The following is a 17,974-nucleotide window of genomic DNA, read 5'->3' on the forward strand; positions in this document are numbered from 1 at the left end:
GTAACACAGCCAGTCCCTGCCCCGCGGCGCCCCCCCCCCGCCCCTGCCAAGGATGGAGATTAGCAGGAATAAATTTCCACTTGATTCTAATATTATGATTTTTGTGTCATTTATTTTTCTGGTCAGTGCAGTTCCATTTTTTAAAGAACATCATTTCTTTTCCAAGCTGACTACTTAAAAGTCCAAAGCCCAGTGTTTGCTTTAAGCTCCATTTCCAAAACATGTGCTAGTAAAATCTCCAGCGATATACACAAGTCATTTTTTCCTGCTATGAATTATGAAACAGTCTCTTGCATTTAAACATGCTGTCTAATTAAACATACAAATCTTGAGATGATTTTCTTCTCGTCCATTCTATTTTACTTTTACATTTTTAGATACACATGACACATACACACAGAAACATAGGTTTTCTTCTAAAAAAATAATTTCTAAATTATTTTGGCCAAGCACACAGTGTTCCACCAGAAGGGAGTAATGTCAAATAAAAAATAATAGTAGGGATAAAGAAAAATAATCACCCAGTCTACATGGAGCCAAGAACACTTAGAAAATGGAGTGAAAAATTTTAGAATAATTTTCCCAAACCACAACCAAAACAGTCTTTGTTTTGACCCTTGAAAATGAATAAATATATTATGCCAAAACTGGAAACAAAGGTAGACAAATGGCTTAATGTATTTAACTATTTTCCAAATTTGAAAGAATTAAACTTGATATATAAAAACAACTTAATATTAATGTTAGGTTTATAGGTTCAATTGTTTTATAAATGCAAAAATATTATTGGAAAATTAGTACAGAGAAAAAAATAAAGTCAAAGTAGAAGAAATAACCCTAAGAATAATAATAAGATACATTGTACTTGAAAGAAAATTTCAGAATGTTATTAGTAAATAATGTAATTGAAAAAGTGGATGCATTTTGGAAAGATATGTAGAAAACAGGTTGGGATTTGGAAGAATAATCAGAAATAGTACTAGAAAAGGAGTAACCATTTCTTAAAGTGAGAAAAAAGAAAAAAATCTACTCATAGGTACATTTTTAAAATATCATTTTGGACAATATTAAGAGGTAAACTTTTGTGATAATCAAATACATTTGAGTATTTGAAGGAATTCAATTTAGAATGTGCCTAGAAAAATGGAGAAAATAGAATTCTGTAGATAATAAATAAATTTTAAGTTTTTAAAATGTTTGAAGACACACAGATCTGGATTTGAACCCAAATACTAATTAAGTTTGTCAGGTATTGCTAAACTGGTTCTAATTTTGGAATACAGGTACATTTAATGTGAGGATGTCTGGTGAAATAGTTTCTTTGAAAAGAAACTATGTATAAATAGGATAATACCTAATGGAAATACCTGAAAAGGTTGTCTAAACATTTAAAACTAAGGGAATTTTTACATTTCTTACTATAAAGAATATAAAATATATATCAGACACTAACTTAAATATTAATAACTCTTTAACATCTAATGAAAGTGCAGAAAGATGTAATACTTCAATGAGGTACATATAAACATAATTGTTTTTGGTTGACCTACAAAAGATCAGATCAGAAACAGCATGGAAAAATCCCTTTGGTTTTATTAATCAAATCCTGGTCTGAAACACACGTTTTTCTGGATGTGTGATATTTCTAAAAATGAATCAAAGTACATTCTGTTCTGTTATAAGAATGCTTCTGGGGGGGGTAGTTGTAGAGGTAGGAGGAAAGGGATGGTAGGGGGAACACAAAGGAGGAAGCAAAAATGCTCAGTAGGAAATGTACTCATTACCTTGCCTATCTAACTGTAATCATTCTGTACAGCATTTTTACAATAAAAAAACGTAAAAAATAAAGGAAAAGAAAAGAAAGAAAAAAAAGAATGCTTCTATTGAGTACTGTGTTACTGTGTTGCCAGAAGGAGGCAGGCTTTTTAAGTGTCTCAAACAAAGCCAACTACAGAGGTTGTAATGATTGACTTCTGTGGGGGAGGAAGTGGGAAAGTGGGAGGGGAGAGGGGAAACCTGTCAACAAATTAATGATATGATTTTATTCTGGTCTAAAAGTTTTAGAAAATACTTTAAAATCATTTAGACCACCTCATTTTTCATGTACGTTTGTTCTACAAAGCAAGTTATGCTTTATGCTATAGATGGAACATTCCACCCACTGCTAACTATTCATATATTGAAGCCCTAAATAATTTCATGGTACCCATTTCGTTATGTTCATTTAATATTTTTCATAGAAAGAGATGTAAAATGTATTACTTTTTAATTTTAAGATACTTTTTTCAGTATTCCAATTAAGTATCATCTTGCTTATGTGCAATTTGTTTTATTAAAAAATTCTTTAAAACATCTTTAAGGAGTTGTACAAAGGAGTTGCCATTTAACAAAGCAGTTTATGAACACAATCAGCTTGATCAATGTCATCCCTTTCAATACTCTCACCCACTACTCCCTTACCCAACCCTTCCCTCAGTTCTCTTAATTTTGTGGGATATACATTAATTTCTTGGGCAGTTTCTTTTCAAAGCATATTTGTCCACTGGATATCTTTACATTATGTTTACCCGCATTAGAAACTTAGAACCCTATTAGGTTTCCAACTGCCTGTCTGATACCTTACAAACTTGATCAGTATTTTGGCTTCAATTCTGGAACTGGATCTTCATTCAATCATTTTGAAAACTTAAAATGCATATTTATTTCTTGTCTATAATTTTTTCCCGAGGTGAATTCCCTCCAACACTCAATTGAATATATCTTCTGATGATTGCAAAATGCTATTGATGTGTTTTAATGTAAACAATTAGAAAAGTTTACCTCTTAGATAGTATTGTCCAAAACCAATTCCAAGTGCTAGCCAATTCCATGGGGCCTACAAGGATTATGACAGAGCCTTAAACTCATGAGATCAGGGGCATTAGAAGAAGTGACCCTGGATAACTTATTCTTTCTCTCTCAACTCTGTGAAGACACACAAAGCTGTCCCTCTGCACAGTGGATGCGAGCCTCCTCACAACTCAACCATGTTAGCATCCTAATGTCAGACTTGTAGGTTTCAGAGCTGTGAAAAAGTTAATTTATGTTTTTTAAGCACTTGGACTAAGATACTTTATTTTGGCAGCCGAAGTAGTCTATCCCATTTTATTAAAAAGGGAGAACTCTATTCATGTCAATGTCATAAGGGAAGATAAAGTCTGTGAAAGGCACAGTTTAATAGAAGCTAAAGAGAATATGACACCTAAATGAAATATCTGACCTAGAAGAGACTGTTCTAGAAAGGAGAGGCATAAAGGGTAGCATTATTCAGCTCACAAAAAAAAAAAACCCGAAGATAGAAGATTGCAAGATGATTGTTTGTTCAAGTACATTTATAAACTTAGTAGTTATACTGCTTATGTAAGAGACTGTTCTTAGAAAATACAAATATTTCATAGTGAAAAACCATGGTATATGGAAATTACCTTCAAGTGATTCAGATAATGATCATAGGTATAATGATTCTTTTATAAAGTGAGCAGGGTAAAATATTTATAATAGGCAAATAATGTTAACAATAAGTATGTTATATCTTTGAATTTCTTTGTAAATCTTTGTTATTTCAGCAACAATTTTATAAGCCTGAAATATAATAGCCAGTCTTAGGGCTTGAATGCAAGATCTAGACACTATCTCTGAGCTTCTTTTGCTCAAAGATACACTGAAGTCCCAGCTGTACTTCCAGCTTTTTTGGTAGTTTATTGTGGTTCTTTTTTTCATAGTTTATTATTTAGACTTTTCTACCAAGGCTTGGCTCCAGCCTCTCAGGTAACTGGTATTACAGGCATGCGTCACAGATGCCCAACTAAAATGATTTTTAAAGAAAAATGCCAGCAAATGAGATGTATAAGTTGTTATGTTGAAAACGAACTTTACAACCTTGGTGGGGGGAGGGGAGGAGGTTTGGGTGGGGGACAGGGGGAGGATGGGAAGGGATGGAAAGGGGAAACAAAGGAAGAGGCTACAATGCTTGATAAGAAATGTACTCATTATCTTGCCCATGTGATTGTAACCCCTCTGTACAGTATTTTCACAATTTAAAAAAAATTAAAGTTGGAAAAAAAGAAAAATGCCAACAAATTAAAAATTAGTAAAAATCATTTTGTTTTGAAGTTGAAAATAATAATAATTATTATTATTGTTTTAGTTGGTCGCGAGGGCTTGAACTCTGGGCCTGGGCCCTCTCCCTCAGCTTTTCAGCTCAAGGCTAGTACTCTACCTCTTGAACCACAGCACCACTTCTGGTTTTTCTTTTGGTTAACTGGAGATAAGGGTCTTATGGACTTTCCTGCCCGGGCTGGCTTTGAACCACGATCCTCAGATCTTAGCCTCCTTCGTAGCTAGGATTACAGGCGTGAACTACCCTCGCACAGCCAAATTTACATTTAATTGTAAAAAATTTAAGAGAGTTTTTTAAAGTCAGGATTTAGATTTCCTTCAGGGGACAGTTTACTAAAAGTGTACTTAAAAAAAAGCTTAAAGGAGTCATAATTGTCTTGGTTCACATGAAGCCCTTCGTAGAAAATTGCTTAGAATAAATATGCTTAGAATAAATAGCTCTTGAGTGGCCGTGGGAAAGTAAGGAGCCCCTACTCATGCCTTCTCTCTTTTGATAGAAATGAATCAGCTCATTAGGGTGGTCTACTCTTTGTTCAATTAGAAAAGAGACCAGACTTGTTTCAAAGGCTTTGTAGCATTTTGTGGAGCCACATGGGAAAATACTTCATATTTACTGAAGATTTAAACTAGACAGACATATAGCAGAAGCTACTATCAAGTTTGGTTCTGAATACTTCTCTTTGTGGCAAAAGTAAGTGTAAAGCATGCTAGTTAAAAAAAAAATGCTGGTGGTGTTTGGTGGCTCATCAACCAGCATTATAGGTGGCTCACCTGTAATCCTAGCTACTCAGGTGGCTTCGATCTGAGGGTCATGTTCAAAGCCAGCCAGGGCACAAGGTCCGTATGAGATTCAAAAACCAGAAGTGACACTATGGCTCAAAGGCATAGAGTGCTAGCCTTGAGCAAAAGAGCTCAGGAATAGCACCTTGGCCCTGAGTTCAGGCCTCATGACCAAAAGGAAAAAACCAGTTTTTCTTAAATCAGCAAATCTGCCTGATTGTTGTTTTTTCAGGATAATACATTTTCCTTGATAGGAAATTATTACAATGTGCAAATCCTAGAATCTTTGGAAAATAACCTTAGTGTAAGGAATATAAAACGCCCTCCATAATTCGATGTAATGATTTATTTTTATTGTATTTTAGGTGATTTTCTAGGTGAATATGTAATTTGTAAAATCCATGTTTTTCGAAAGATATCATTCTCTTTGTTAGTTAGTACGATTGATTCAATAGTATTTTATAATCTGCTTTTAGACAGTACTACATTATAATCAATTATCCATATTAATATACCTACAACATTGCATTTTAAGGAAAGATCAGCAATGAACCTTTGCTACACATGACTATTTGAATAGATCATTACAATGGTAATATCTCATTCATAGATGGGAGTATTTTTAAGGTTTTTAATCAATGTTGCTAAATAGTCACTTATTTGGTTTAGCTTCTATTGGCCATTTCTGAGAATTTATGAGTTTCACAATTTCATTCATTCTTTGGAAATTTGAGTGAAATTTCATTATTAACAGTGAGTGATAAAGTTTCTCTGTAAATCTTTACTTATTTTCTTCCTGAGGTATTTGTCTTTTCTACTAATTTGTAAAAGTTTTAAAGGTAAGATATTAACTTATTTCTCAGTCTTTTTCTTAATGTTTATCGTTAAACTGTTAAAGAAGAGCTACAGGAATTAATTCACAGATTCTGTATATTCTGAAAACATTCCTACTATTGTCTAATATGTTACCAAAACTTCTCAATGGTCTCTAAGTGTCTTCAAACAAATTAAAACTAGGAGTCAATTAAGTTTCAAACAAAGTTGTTATAACACTTCAAGCTGTTTTTAATCTGGAATTACCGCATAGCTTTTTTATTCATGCCATGGATTTTTTTAAGATAAGTTAATTGTTTGAGCTTATGCTTCTGTATAGTGTTAAGTTCCATGGAGAAATTTTAACTTATTATGTCAGCAAATATATTAATGGTTCAATTATGGTCATTATTTTTAGTGTCAATTTTAGAAAGGCCTTTCTCACTTAAGTCTATAAATGTTCATAGATATATATGTATATATACAATACTCCAAATTTCTTGTCCACATATTCACCTATTCATTTATTTTATTCTCACAATGGTCATTGCTAATACATTTAGAAATGTTTACTCCTCTTAACAAATCAGAGAGGTTACAGATTACTTGAAACAATAGAAGTGTTGTGGAGTTTGAACTCGGGGCCTCACGTTTGTACTCTACCATTGAGCCATGCCACCAGGCCTTTGTGCTTTTAGTTTGCTTTTTAGAAGGAGCCTTATGCTTTTGTCCTGGGCAGACTTTAACCATGATCCTCTGCCTCCTTAGTAGTTGGGATTGTAGGCATGAACCGTCGTGCCCCAGCTTGTGTTTTTGTTTGTTAGTTTGTAGTGGTACTTGAACTTAAAGGCTCATGCTTGCTAGGCAGGCACTTTACTAGTGAGCTGAGCTAAGTCTCTAGCCCTTTTGTATACAGGTTGTTTTTGAGATTGGGTCTTGCATCCTGCCCCTGCACAGGCCTGGCTCAGATCCTTTTACTTTAGTAACTGTGGTGACAGGTATTGTGCTATCATCATCCTTGGCTCCACTCATTGAAATGGAGTAGTGTGGACTTTTCTTCCCAACTTGACCTAGAACCAAGATTCTCCCAATCTGAGTCTCCCCTATGGCTAGGATGACAAGCATGATCCTCTGGTGCCTGGCTTGCTATGGGTATTTCTATATAGGGTCTTTTATTTATGCCCAGAGTGGCATTTAGCTTGGATGAAAGGCACATGCTACCACATCTAACTCTTTATTGGTTAGGATGAAGTCTCATGAACTTTTTTGCCTGAACTGGCTTTGAACTGTGATTCCTCCAAATATATTTAATGCAAGAAGAAGTCAGATAGATATCTGAATATATCATACATGTATTTTCAGATGTCATATATGTAGTTTCAGACGTTGTGAAAGATTATCAAAGAAAAAAGACTGTTAATCAAAATATAAAATGATCGTATGTAGTTATGCATTATTCCATTGCCTTATTTTCATGTATGTGTATGCGTGTGAAAGAGAGAGAGAGAGAGAGAATGAGAGAGAGAGAGAGAGAGAGAGAGAGAGAGAGTGTCCTGGAGTTGGAACTTGAGGCCTGGGCCCTGTCCATGTGCTTTTGTGTTCAAGGCCAGTGCTCTACCACTTGAGTCACAGCTCCACTTGCAGCTTTAAAAAAAAATTGTACTTAATTGGAGATAGTCTCACAGACTTTCCGGTCTGAGCTGACTTTGAACCTTGCTCCTCAGGTCTCAGGTTTCTTAGCAGTTAGAATTACCGGCGAGAGCCACTGCCATCCAGCTCTATTTCTTTCTTTTCTCCCCAAAGACCCATTAGTGTTCTTCAAAGTAGAGTCTTTAAACCTCATCACAGTAAGTCATGATTTGAAATATTGCTCATTAAATTGAAATTGAGAAAAAGAAACTTAACATGTACACAAAATGTAAATTGGACTAGATGTGTCAGTGAGGAATTTTCATCAGCCTAAAAGCTAACTTGTCTCTCGGCATTATACTTGATAAAATTGACTATATATTCATAATTTGGAATGAGACTTTTCTGTTAGGACTTTCCTAGTCATCCTATTATAATTTAGCTACCTCTAAAGGAGAATTAAATAATGTCTTTCTCATAAAACATCTTGAATTATGTTTGTATGTTTTAAATATTAGATTTGGTTTAGTGAAGAGCAATAGCTAATGATGGGAAATACTTAAGGAAGAAGGCTTTGAAATTTTTATAAGTACTGACTGAGAGGCTGTGGTTTATCAACTTGGATGATCTAACTGAGAGAATCTGCTTGTCAGAAAGCTGAAATTAAAGAGCTAATGCCAGGGGTAAGAGAGTTGTGGGGGGGGGGGAAGGGACAAGGGAGGAGGTAGCAATGTTTGACAAGAAATGTACTCATTACCTTTCTTATGTAATGGTAACCCCTCTGACATCACCCTTACAATTAAATTTAATTTTAAGAAGAGATAAAGCTATGCTTATGTGAGAAGGTTCTACATACATTAATATTAGGAGTACAGAGGACACAATTCTTTTTGAAAACCTAGCTGTATTTACACAAGCTAATGATATACCTACCCAACAATCCAGCATTTTACTCCTTAGATATTTACCTACGAGGGCTGAAAACACCTATATCCATCCAATACACACACACACACACACACACACACACACACACACTATTTCTAGCAGCCAATACACACACACACACACACACACACACACACACACACACACACACTATTTCTAGCAGCTCTATCCATAATAGCCCCAAACTGGAAGCAACTCAAATGTCATTTAATAAGAAACTCTTGTACATTCACACATTCACATAATGAAAACTTAAAGAGTGATAAAGGGAAAAAAATAAAAGAAACCCTACTGCTACTTGCAACACATGGATGAATCTCACAGATACACCAAGGGATTTCATTTGCATAGAATTTAGAAGACAGTAAAACTAACTTATGGTAATGGAAATCAACAGTACTTATTTTCCTCTTGGGAGTGAAGTCGACTGGGAAGAGATATGAGGGAGCCTTTTGGGCTCTTGAAGTGCCTTCAGCTTGATCTGAGAGGTATTTATACAGATGTACATCACATAGGAATGAGATGATGTGTAAACTTAGATTAGTGCATACACTCACTTTACTATCTGTATATCCTTTTTCAGCAGATAAGAACTTCCACCACTGATGGTTTTAGCCTCGTGAAAGTTGAATTCAAGCTTCTTCCCTGGTCACTTCCCAGTGTTTTCTGATTTTTCTCCTTCCATTTACAAAGGTCTTTCAAAGACATCTTTCTAACCTCAAATCTTGCTTCAAACACTATACTCTTTCCTCCTCAAAACAATCTGTTCCTAGATCCTTGGTATCCTAACTATCAAATTTAATGAAAATTTTAAGTTGCTTTATTGACTAGTCTGGAGCACATCATACCCTTGACCTCTTCCTCCTCCTTGAAACTCTTCATTGTTGCTGTGGCTCTTCCCTTCTTGATTTTACTCCTACCTTTGAGACTGATACTTCTTATTCCCCTGTGCTGGTTGTTTGATCTGTTCTTGCTCCTCCAGTTTCTGTACTAGTACTTGTCACCTCACATCACCAATCTCATCCACTCCTGTTACTTCCATTAATTCTCATAATAGTTGCTTCCACCCAGATCACTTACCTGAACTCCGGACCTATTTATCCACTAGTCTATCAATTTATCCACTAGTCTCCAATTTTCTAGACATACTCCAAACTTGGAATCACTATTCTGTCTCCATATCGTTTCTTCTTGTATGTCTTCCTTCAAAGAATGGCAACCCCATTTACTCACATTACCAAGACAGAACTTTATGAGGCACCCTTAAATTATTCTCTCCTTTCTTGCCATAGGTGCTTTAACTAGTTGGATTCTGTCTTTAGAATTATACTAGATTTCTGTTGCCTTGCTCTCTTCTTTCTTACTACAGTAATAGAGCTCAATCTGCCATCACTGCCTCCACAAATCACACCAACACCCTCTCCCTACTCAGTTTCTACTGCCCTGAATAACCCGAGAAAACGTTCTATTTTGATTATATTATTCCTTTGCTTAAAAACTCTCATGTAGCTGGGTATACCAGTGGCTCATGCCAGTAATCCTAGCTACTCAGGGCTGAGATAAAGGGATCCTGGTTCGAAGCGAGCCTGGACAGGAATGTCTTTGAGACTCTTATCTCCATTAAAACTACCAAAAAAAAAAAAGCTGGAAGTAGAGCTGTGGCTGAAGTGGTAGAATACTAGCCTTGAGCAAAAAGAAGCCCAGAAACAGCACGCATGGACTGACACCAAAACAACACCACCACCACCAACAACAAAACTCTCCCATGGTTCCCCCTGGCCCTGTGAGTAAGAAACAATCCTTAGTATGTCTTACAAAATGGTCATGACTTACCTCTCCAGCAGAAGCTCTTCTGTGCTGATCACTACAGGATAGTTTTATGTTAAAACTACATTCAATTCTAATGTACCATAATCCCTTTCCTTCTAAGGAAGATATTCTCTACTGGTTGCTACACTTTTCTCAACTTCTTTTTTTCTTCTCACCAGTGCCTGTACATTTATTAAGTTTCATTTTAGCTGTCTACATCATTTTCTGTGGGAAACCCTTTCTCAGATCTAGGTCAACCCTATGAGATTCCAGTATACAATCCCTAGGGTGACATGTATCATGCTGAATTACTACTGCATGCCTGCTTGCCTCTCTTGGTTTCTCTGTCTCTCTGTGTCTGTCTCTCCCTCCTAATCCTGATGAACATAAATTATAGTCTTGTTTTACAAGGAGAGGTCTTTTTTAGAGGTCTTTCTTACATGTCCACAGACTGAGCCCTCTACCATTTTTCACGTTCAGAGGACAATGTTTTGTGAAATACTTCTTGTAACCCTACTTAGGGCTCTAAAATGATGATTATTTTCAATGCATGTTTCTGTTATAGTTGATCTTCCTCAGTAGTCTACGACTTTCATACCAATGATTGCTATAGAAAGGAAAAAGAGAATGCATAAATTTAGAGTTCTCAAAGCTTTTGAGCATTTTTCACCCTTTGTTGACTGTCAGGATGAGCTTTATTGAAAAATTGTTCTATTTTTTAAATCGAATTTTATTGCCAAGGAGAAGTACAGAGGGGTTACAGTTACATACATAAGATGGTGAGTATTTTTCTTGTCGAACATTGTTACCCTCTCCTTCATTTTCTCCCTTTTTCCCTCCCTCAAGGCCTCCCTCGAGTTGTAAAGTTTACTCTTCTTTTGTGTTCTAAACATTTGCTTTAAATATGAACTATTGGTGCTTTAACACTTACAAAATAGGGATCTATCTCCTCTGATGGTTCAAAAGAGTCTAAATGTGATAATAATGTGTCTGCTTCCACAAAGAAGAAAATATCTGGAATAGAAAAAAAGGAATTTTCCCCTAATATTGACTATTCAAAGAATTATGTGGGGACCAAAGGAGATGATACATAAGGAAGAAACAAGTTATCCCCACATAACTTTGAACTTATCTTTTGAGTTTTTGCTGTGTTGAGGATCCCACCCAGAGTTTTGTACAGGCCTGACAATCACTCTAACACTAACACTATGCATATGTATATATGTGTGTATATACATATATTAGTATATATATTTTTCATTCTTGTCATGAAGATACAGTGTCATAAAAAGGTGATGAATTCAAGATGTAGAACTCATTTTATTCAACTTTGTACTGGGGCAAAACAAGATATAAAAGAAACCCATGTATGTTTTCTTGTACTAGAAAATCAGTGATGTCCATATGGGAAGTAAAGAGCCAGTAGTATCTAAAGACTCCTCCTAACTACTACGGAAATGTGACGGACTTCAATGGAGCTCCTTGTAAATGTGCTAATGGAATTTACTAGTGGAAAGATACCAAAGAGTCCTGATCTAAAATAATGCTTTTTTGGCAGCACAGACCTGGTCTGTCTAGACTGTATATTGTAAATAAACTTGTGGTTTATGTCTTTATGGGGCATGTCTGTCTGGAGATTGAGAGATGGCTATGTAAGCATTTTCTGTCTAACTGAAAAAAAGCATAAAACTGAGAACCTCAAAAACAAAATGGAATTTTTTTTAGAACAACATGTTCACATGAATTGTTCAGAACTCAGCTGTTAACTCTGAAGGGAAAATATATCTGAATGCAATTTGAGCAAGTGAGTTTTAGAAAGCTTTGTCTGATAGACTTGGGCTTCTCTAGAAAGAAATATGTCTTTTGTGTTAGGTTTTGTTGTAGTCTCTATGTGTCATTAGTAATGTCTGGGGTTGGCTAAGAGGTATAATGCTCATGAGTCTATTTTGAACTTTCAATTATATGGTCAATGGAGCCAGAAATTAAAGAAATAAGAAGTTGATAATTGTAGAATATCAGATGAAAGGAAAAAGAAATATATATATATGTATATATATATATAGAGAGAGAGAGAGAGGGAGGGAGAGAGAGAAAGAGAGAGAGAGCCCTCGAGTTCTTCTAATGCTAACTGGGCAAATGCTCACAATTGTCTTAACCTTAAAAGAGCTGTCAGGACCATTTAATCTCCCTTATGCTATGGAGAAGCATGATGATCTTGCTTCGTTAAAAGCCAAATGAGTTTATTCAGGTTTTAAGTAAAAACGAATAGGAAAGTGAAGAGGCCTTACTTTATACTCTTTAAGATTAAAGCTTGGGCTGGGAAGGTGGTTCAGTGGCAGAGCGCTTGCCTTGCATGCATGAGGCCCTGGGTTCGATTCCTCAGCACCACATAAGCAAAAAGAAAAAAGCCGGAAGTGGCGCTGTGGCTCAAGTGGTAGAGCGCTAGCCTTGAGCTGAAGAGCTGAGGGGGATAGTGCCCAGGCCTAGAGTTCAGGCCCCATGACCGGACCCGCCCCCACAAAAAAAAAGATTAAAGCTACTTTGGAAGGTCTTTCCTAAGGGTTCATAAACTTCATTTTTTTTCTTTCTAGAAATTTTTAAGGGATCATATATTTTTCTTTTTTATTGTCCTGGTTAGATGGGGAGGTAGAATTAGTAGGGGGGCATCTTTCCAACAGTTACTCATGTATGGGGGTTAACCCAGAGCCAATTTTATTCCAAGCATTCAATCAAGTTTCTGGTGGTCATAACCCCAAGTGGACGTACTGAATAGATGTCATTTGGATTGAGCTCTAGCATGTAAATGTATTCACTTGTGTTCTGATAAGCAAAAAAGGTGCACATTGTAATAAATCTGTTGGTTCACACGTCTAAGTCTAACTGTGCTTCCAGAAACAGCAAAATGCAGTGAGCATACCAATAGCTATGCCCTTCAATTTCTCACCTATCATGGTCTCTTTAACTACACAACTGGGTTTCTGTCTCCAGCACTGCACTGGTTGCTCATTTCAAGGTTAACATGAACCTCTCATAAAATCTGCAGTTCCCTCTGTCCTCACCTTGTGTGACATTTTGACAGCATCTGCACAACTGTCACACCCAATATACTTTGTCTCTTAACTTTCAGGCCTCTGTAACTCCATGTCCCTGTCCCCTCTTCAACCTCCTTTTCTGCATCTTTCTCTTTTACCTAAACTTTAAGAGCACTCAGCCCTTAGCTCTCTTCCATTTTCTGTCTTATCTTCCCAAACTAACTCATCCAGCCACAAACTTGTAAATACCATGTCTGTACCCATGTCTTCCAAATTTAAATTTATAGCCCTGACCTTTCTTCAGAGCTCCAGAGTGGTCCCAATGGACATTAGCTCCTAATGGATATTAATGGATGCCTAAAGAAATCTCTTAAGTTATTAAGTTGAAACACAGCTTTGGATTTGTGTTCTCACCGCCGCTACCTCCCCTAAGTGCACCTCACCTAGACCTTCCTGTTTCACGGCATGGCGCCCAAATGGAGTCAGTTGCTCAGGCAAATCCAAGGACTCACTTTTACTCTGCTCTGTCTCCCATCTTTCTCGCTCCTCATTCCAACCTTTAACCCCCCCCCCCGAAGTCGTTCTGCCCTTGCCTTTGTAAAAATACCTCTAAAACATGCTCCTATCATCCAAGGAATTGATTCCTTTCCTGACCTGTACAATCTTTTTCTATGCATTGAAAAAACATAAATCTCCTCCTGTAATGGTTTTTGGATGCATTTTAAATCAAATCCATTTTTCTCTGCTACCTAGCAGGGCTCCTAACTCTCCTGACCTTGTCCTGTCTGGTCCTCCCACTCCTCATCAGACTTCAGTCTGTCAGGTGCTGGAACTCACCAACTTTGTTCCTGCCCCAGGGTCTTTGTGCTTGACCCTCCTTCTGGCTGTCACGCTCTGCCCTACATCTTTCCATAGTGAGATCCTTTGTGCCATTCAGGTCTCACCTCAAATGCCACCTCCAAGTACCTAAATCAGCTGCCCTTTCTCCCTCTCTAGATGCCCCATACTTGCCCTCACATTGTGCTCACTGTACACGTATTTATATGATCTTCTCTTGTGTTATTTATTTAGCGCATGCATGTTCTAACATACATAAAGTACAGCAGAGCCAGCTACAATTTCTTTGATTTGTGAGTGCCCCCCAGGGCCCAGCACTTTGGAAGTGCTCAATAAATCTTTTGTGGAAAGAACAGTCGTAGCTCAGAAATAAACATGGGATGGGTGAAGACATTGGAATAACCTCCAGACTTTTAACACAATGTTACTTCAATATGTCTAACTGACAAAAGGCCTAGCACTTTAGGATTGTGTGAAATTAGTCTGAGTCTCTTTTGAGGACCACACATTCATTAAAGGAAGAGAAAAATCTATCTTGTGATGACCTTTATGTTTTTTGTTTGTTTGGTTTTTTTTTTGTCAGTCGTGGGGCCTGAACTCAGGGCCTGGGCACTGTCCCTCAGCTCTTCAGCTCAAGGCTAGAGCTCTACCACTTGAGCCACAGTGCCACTCTGGCTTTTTCTGCTTATGTGGTACTGAGGAATTGAACCCAGGGCCTCATGCATGCAAGGCAAGCACTCTACCACTGAGCCACCTTCCCTGCCCTGCCCTTTATGTTTAATCACTATTCTGCCCCTTTCTAAGTCAATGGTTCTGAGTTGGTTGTGCATTGGAATTACTCCATGAGCTTGGGCCTCACCCCCACTGATACTGAGGTAATTAATAATGTGTTGCATCAGAATTCTCTCAAGCAACCCAGGTGATTCTAATATGTAGCCAACGTTCTTAATTGTTCATTTATTTTCTTATTTAGTGGAATATAAAATTTCATGAAACTGAACTATAATAACCACTCTATTTGCTGGGGTTCCCTTCCTGTTCTAGGAGACATTTGGGATCTCATGAAATATGCTTTCCAAATCCCATGGAATCTTGAAAATACGGCATTTTGTCTGAAAATCAGGTTATTTTAGGTTTCCAGCTATTATAAGTTTCCAGCTTCTTCCTCATTACTACAGCTAGGTTCAAAAGACCAAACCCTAGCCAGGTAGTCTAGGCTCACGCCTGTAATCATAGCTACTCAGGAGGCTGAGATCTGAGGATTGTGATTCACCACTAAACTGGGCAGGAAAGTCTGTGAGACTCTTATCTCTAATTAAATACCAGAAAATAAAAAAGTTGGAAGTGGAGCTGTGGCTCAAGTGGCAAAGCACTATTCTTGAGCACAGTCCCTAAGTTCAAGTGCATGTGTGTGACACACACGCACACACGCATGCATGCACACACATGTAAGGCCTAACATATCCAACTATGTTTCAGAATTACCAATTTCACCAGTCTCTCCAAAGCTGAGAAGGTTTTGTGTAGCCAGGCAACAAAAGAGAACTGAGGGAATTTCAAAAGCAATGAAAAGAGATCTATACACAGGCAGAGGATGAAGGTCCATTCAAAAGGAAAGAAGTGAGGGGTGCTTCAGTTAATAAACAGATATGGTTATCCCCTGGCTCCCAGCAGTGTATGCAAGAGTTCTCAGAGAGCGTAGCAAGAGGATATTGGGAAGGAAAAAGATTAACCCTTTAACAGCAGCCGTAAGTAAGGATTGCCCTGGGAAATGGAGGCACATGGCTGGGAGCCTGGATTTCAATCTGTGCATAAATGAATGGAACTGTGAGCAGAGAGAGCCAGAGACAAAGTGGCAAGAACAAGATTGGAGAGGAAAGTTTGACACCTCAGGGCTTAGGTCTAAAGCACGGGCTGATGCCAGTGAATATGGGGAACAGTTCCTGGTACCTAAATACACCTGGGTAGGATGGCCTGGCAAGGAGGTGTGGGGTGTGCTAGACAATAGACTTTCCAAAGAATGAAGGCTAAGAGCTCAAGACATTGTATGGGGGCAGCTCCAAGGAGACAAGAATGTACCTCAGGTGATAAGGTATATGCTGAATATGCCCTGGGTTTATTTTCCCAGCACCCCCTCCTCTATAAAAGTAGCCTCCAGAAATGGAAGAATTTAGAGAAATTTGTTCATTATTTATTGGGATATTTGAGAAACGGATGCTTTTACTTTAGCTATGAAAAAGGAAACTAGAATACCATGCTTCCACTTGCAAAATGGGATGGCCTTCCCAACAGTTAAAAAAGCAAGCACACATGCTCTTATACTCAGCTTCCAGAGACAAAGGTTATTATTTTGATACTTGAAAAGGTATTTACACAATTTCTTCTAAGAATAAATAGTCTTTATGAAGATAATTCTGCCTCTCTTTGTGTTTGTCTGTTAAGCCTCATTGTTCCAGGAGCTCTTTCTGTTTTGGTTTATAAAACAGACAGGAGCTGATACAACCCAGGTTCAGCTCCAGGGGAAAAAAAGAAGGAAAGGAAAAGGATATTGTAACAAATTGTGGTCGTGCTTGGACTGTTTAGAAAAAGTCTTAAACCATGATAACATAAACTCATCGTTCAGCTCTGCCCATATTTGGCTCCAACTTTGTTCTTAAAACCTAAGTGAGCACAACTTTAAATATAAATGTGTCTTTGGTAAGCTTCTCCCTCTTAATTTTCTATAGTAAGCAGGCAATAACACCTAAGAAACAAAATCTTTCAAGACCCGAGTTTCTACCTTAAAATAGCACTAACTGATGAGCAATGGATATTTTTTTCCATCTAGATGTGCATGTGTATATACTTAGCAAAGATAAAGGGGAAAGCCCTATCAGATAGGAAGCTAAAAGCTAGAACAATATGATGGAAACTAATACTGTCTAAATATGTTAGCATGTCTGCTATTTCAATGTGATTAACAAGGAATTCTTGAAATTATCTACATTTCCTTTGAAGTTTGAAATATTAGATTATCCCTAATTCTCATATGGTATCATACATATATTGGAAAACATATGAGGATGAGCCCACACCACACATGGTACAAACAAGATGATTGTTTTCACCACGTACATTTTTTTTTATCTTTTTATCTTCAGATTTCCATAACCACATACTGAAGGTTGTAGGTATCTAACAGACAGAAAAGTACATAGTAAGTGATGTTGAACAATGGATGAATTAGCAGCTAAATAAAGGGTGCGTTTCCAGACCGGCCTAAGATAAGATAGCCATGACCCTTTTGCATGGAGTGACTTCAAATGAGTGCTTGAGGTGGAATAGAAGTCACAGTGTAGACTCATCAACTCCCTCACTGGAGACATCACAAACTCCCTATGGGTAAAGTTTTTATTTCTGTTCAGTGTGCAAATTGACTAATGTTTCCAATTACCACAGATTCTTTTTAAACTAGCAGAAGGAATAAACCCAGGTTCTGTGGCTCATGGCTATCATCCTAGCTATGCAGGAGGCAGAGATAAGAAGATCCTGGTTTGTCACAAGTCACAAGACTGTTTTCTTCAACCAGGTAAACACTGGAAGTGGAGCTGTGGCTCAGGTGTTAGAGCTCTAGCCTTGAGTGAAAAAGCTAAGGGATAGCTCCTAGGCCTTGAGTTCAAACACCAGTACCAGCTATGAAGAAAAAAATAAAAAGGAGTCTCCTTCTTTCTTAGAAAACATAATTTTCCTTGGAAGACTCTTCAATGAGATTTTTTTTTATGACTGTGGAAAAGCAGAAAGAATAGTATAGCTTTTTCAATCAATGTCATTCTGCAGGAGGTGTTCTTTTGGCTGCTCAACATTAATCTCTCTTCAGTTCTGGTGATTTTGAGAGTTTGTGATAGCCACAATGGAAGCTACTCTCTGCAGCCTGTGTCCTGTGCCAGTCTTCTGCACATGACTAACTGGATATGACTACCAGAGCTTTG

The 17,974-nt window shown here is 37.4% G+C and overlaps 1 protein-coding gene across 1 annotated transcript in view; it reads right to left on the minus strand.

The window, feature by feature from the left end:
- Rgs7bp (regulator of G-protein signaling 7 binding protein) overlaps positions 1 to 17,974 on the minus strand; it is an 86,278-nt gene that overhangs the window by 48,862 nt on the left and 19,442 nt on the right. The gene's annotated exons all lie outside the window — the stretch shown is intronic.

This window comes from Dipodomys ordii, unplaced genomic scaffold, assembly GCF_000151885.1.
Source record: "Dipodomys ordii isolate 6190 unplaced genomic scaffold, Dord_2.0 Scaffold83, whole genome shotgun sequence".
NCBI classification, from domain to species: Eukaryota; Metazoa; Chordata; class Mammalia; order Rodentia; family Heteromyidae; genus Dipodomys; species Dipodomys ordii.